This window comes from Tursiops truncatus, chromosome 12 (assembly GCF_011762595.2).
Source record: "Tursiops truncatus isolate mTurTru1 chromosome 12, mTurTru1.mat.Y, whole genome shotgun sequence".
Classification (NCBI taxonomy): Eukaryota; Metazoa; Chordata; class Mammalia; order Artiodactyla; family Delphinidae; genus Tursiops; species Tursiops truncatus.
This window is the reverse complement of record NC_047045.1, coordinates 21,718,307-21,722,437: the sequence shown is the minus strand read 5'-3', so window position 1 is coordinate 21,722,437 and position 4,131 is coordinate 21,718,307.

Sequence of the window (4,131 nt, the reverse complement as noted above, 5' to 3'; positions counted from 1 at the left end):
ACCCTCTGTGTACCAAGTACTGTGTTAGGTACACAGACACGAAGATTATATCACACAGTTGGAGTCCTCAAGGAGCCTGTATTTTAGGTGGAGTGCTAAGAAAAATGTAAAAGAAGAAATAAAGAAAAGAGCATAAATTCAATGTAAGCAGATCAGTACAGACGATTAGAGGCAGTAGAGCTCCTTGTGGGGTTGGTGGTTGTAGCACAGGATGCTAATTCCTCCTCTCCTCCCCCCAGTGTTCTCTGCAACTTCCACCCCCTATTTTACATTCTTCCTTTTAGAAATACGATTCTGAATTTTAACTGGGATCAGACTCCCAGCGTCCCTTGCAGCTAAGCGTGGTCATGTGACTAAGGGCACCCAGTGAGATGTAAATGGTGTGTGCAACTTCCAGGTCACACCCTCCAAAGGAAGCTGCTTTATCCTCAACTTTCTCTTTTGCCTTTACTGTAGTCTGGAACTGTGCCTTTTGCCCTTACTGAAGCTCTCACCACGGGAATGAGTAGAGCAACAAGATAGACAATCTCCAAATCAACTCATAGGCAACTGCCTGCCTCCCTCTAGATTATTACGTAGGAGAGGAAAATAAACCTCTTATTTAGTTGTTAAATACTTTGGTCTCTTTAATATGGGGGCTTAATATGTACAGTGTAAAAGGGAAGCTTTGTGATGGAATGGCTTAAAGGGTGGCTAAGATTTAGATTAAAGAGAAGTGAAAATGAGAGATGGAGGAAGAAAGAAAATGAAAATTCCCACCTGAAGAAGAAGAATAAGGACCAAGCTGCGGATGTAGCACACGGCATGCTTGAGGGGGAGTTGATGGATTGATCTTGTTGAAGCTAAAGATACACATATAGGAGGAATAAAAGACAAAGTTCAAGTTGGGTTTTGGGCCGAATTGTGGAAGCACTTGAATAACTAAAATAAAATTCTTCACGTAGGAAAAAGGACCAGTGTATTAATAGAAAACCTGCCTGAAGGGCACTGAATGGCCAGAGACAGCTGGGAGAGATAATCCCCTAGGAGGGTTAGGGAAAGGTGAGTCTGAACTTGGATGAAAAGGAAGAACAGATTCTAGGGAGACATTTACTGGCCTTGGAAAATATTTGGATATGTAGAGGTGAGGTTTTGAGACTGAATGACTGGAAGATAGTGATATCACAGAGGAGGTACTTTAAAAAATATGTATATAAAGAAAACTTCAATTTCTGAAGATAATAGCAGTGCATCCACGAGGAAATATCCAACAGCAGAAATACAAAATTAAAGCGCTGGGGATCTGTTCAGGTTGGAGATATATAATTAGAGGCATCCAAAAAAGAGATAAGGAAGACTAAGATATTAAGCCATAAGAAAGGGGATGACAGGGAGGTAGATGGAAAGCGGTGTTACTGAAGGTCAAAGGAGATTTTTGATAAAATAGGGACTAATTAACAAGGAGTAGGTGAGAGGGAAGGTAACGATAGAGAGATTAAAGTTCTGTGTTCATGTTCTTTCTGTATATCCTCATATCTAGCTTTACTTAAAATCTTTTTTTCCCTAAAATGTTCTTTTTTATTTCTCTCTGCTGCCAAGACACTCATCACATCCTGCCTTGATTTACACAAACTCCTTCTCATTGGCCTCTTTCTCATTGGTTCCCTACTCCAGTCTTTGCCAACTGTGACTGCCAAGTCCACTTTCCTTTCCTGCTGTTCAGACTCTGTTTCTCCCACTCTGCTTTGGCTTCTCTTCACCTTCCAGCCTCCCCACGACTCTGCACCTGCTTAGAACTCGTTCTCATCCTTCCTGCAGCCCCCAGGCCGCACCCTACCCGCACTCCTTCCTCTGACCCTGTTAGCTCCTCTGGCATCTTTAGCCATCAGATTCAGGCACTCATAACTTCAGGCCAACACTCTACGTCATCCTCCCCCACAGAGCTCCCAACTCGTGCACATCGACACAACTCCTATTCCTGCTGCAAAGCAACCCAGCATCCACTTCCTTTATGAAGCTTGCTCACGCTAATAACTGTATGCTGTGTGCTGCTTTACCCCAGAGCATACAAAAGAGTATTGCTTGTACTGTACTCTTTCCTGTCCCTATTACCTCTAGGGTTTTATATTGTTTGCTCTGGAAGAACATGATTTCATTACTGTCAGATGATTTCTGTTCCTTGTAAATCACTTTATTGGTGTTACCTTGGGGTACTGCGTAAAAGATACAAATCTCACATGCCTTTCTAATGAGAGGGCTTAAACCCAACCAGTTTGTCCAAAATCACCTTGAGCTTTATCTCAGGAATACCTAAAACCATATCTGTCAGAAAAGGGAGGAAGATTAATGTACAGAAAGGAAGCTGTGATGTTCCTATTGTCCTCAACAAATAATGCACACCCCCCAAAAAATATATCTGAGTGAAGAAGAAACTCAGTGGGCATTGTAGGTAGCTCAGGATAAATTCTCTACAGTGATGGAAACATTCCTCAAGGACATATCCTACTATCATCACATAAGGCAACCATTTACATTGCCACCTTTGGACCTTTTCTCATGCAAATTTCACTTAGCAAAGATAGTCGTGTACTTTCATGTAGTGAAAGTACTCACTACAGAGCCTAGAGGCTCTTGTTATTTCAAGTAAGGTCTATATTTATAAATACATGCACAGGTACAAAAAATAACCAACTAGTACACATGTCTCTAAGAACACGATTTAAATAATTGTTGCTTAATCCTAAATTTTCCTCTTAATAAGAAAAAAACTTGAATACCTATCATGTACTTAAATACACTGGGTATTTTCACAAAATGTAGAAGTTGAACATCAAAGAAAGATGCGTTCCCTTTTGCAATTTATTTCCTTTAAATGGTGAAGGAAAAAGCCCTTGATATTCAACATCCTAGTTTCATTTTCAACAAGAACAGAAAACTGTCAAAGGCAAATTGTTTTCCATCACACAAATGACTTGATCACAGATAATAAAATTGCACAGACCTCAAAGCCTAAATAACCATGTGAATGGGTTATATGTTTTTTGAGACAGATGGTGGATCACAACAGTGATGGGTTATGAATTCCAAAAAGATTGTCCTCCAGAATATAACCAAAAATGACTGGGGAAGTAGATTTAAAATGTAAAGTGGAACAACAACAACAAAAAAGCACGTCAATTTTCAAGAGATCAAGAGACAGAAACAGAGAATATATGGATTATACTAGAAACACTCTGGGAAGAAAACCATTTTGAATTGAAACATTACGCGTATGTTAACTAAAGAAAATTCAAATGTGTTTCAACAGGATGAGTCATTACAGGTCATGTTCAAGACTGCAGAAAACCGCAGCCTACTATGTCTATCAACCACTTTATCGCTTGCTGCTGGCCCCGAGGCATACCCACCAGCCCTGGTCATTGTTGTGAACTCTTAATCTTCTCTATCTAGCTCTTAGCTTCATAATATGAGAGTGAATTAGGAACTGTTATGGATAAGAATTAAGGTCTGATTAATGAGATCTTGCATTTCAGTAGGACTCAAAGGAACCCAAATAGTATAGACTACCCTATCTAGGTGAGCATCAATAGTCATTGTTTGTTAAAAGGCCGATAATAAATGAATTCCAGGAAGGCATAGGCAAATGCAGTATAGCAAAAAAAAATCAGGAGTGCCAATTTCAACAATGACTCCCTTGATTTGTATTCTCAGGTCACTTAGCTATATTTTTTCATGTGTGTTGTAAACACACACACACACACACACACTATCTCCAGTTCCTGCATACATCTCCAGCCTCATCTCCCACCACTCTTTTCCTCTTTCTTTACACTCCAGCTCAGCTAACCCTTCTTCAGGATGTGTCATGTTCCTTCCTGACTCAGAGCATTCACAACTACTGTTCCCTCTGCCTAGGCCCTCTTCCCCATTAACTAGAGTAACTCCTATGGGGGCCTTACATCTCCCTTATTTTTTTAATTTCTATTTTATATTGGAGTATAGTTGATTAACAATGTTGTGTTAGTTTCAGGTACACAGCAAAATAATTCTGTTATACATATACATGTTATCTATTCTTTTTCAAATTCTTTTCCCATTTAGGTTATTACAGAGTATTGAGTAGAGTTCCCTGTGCTATACAGTAGGTTCTTG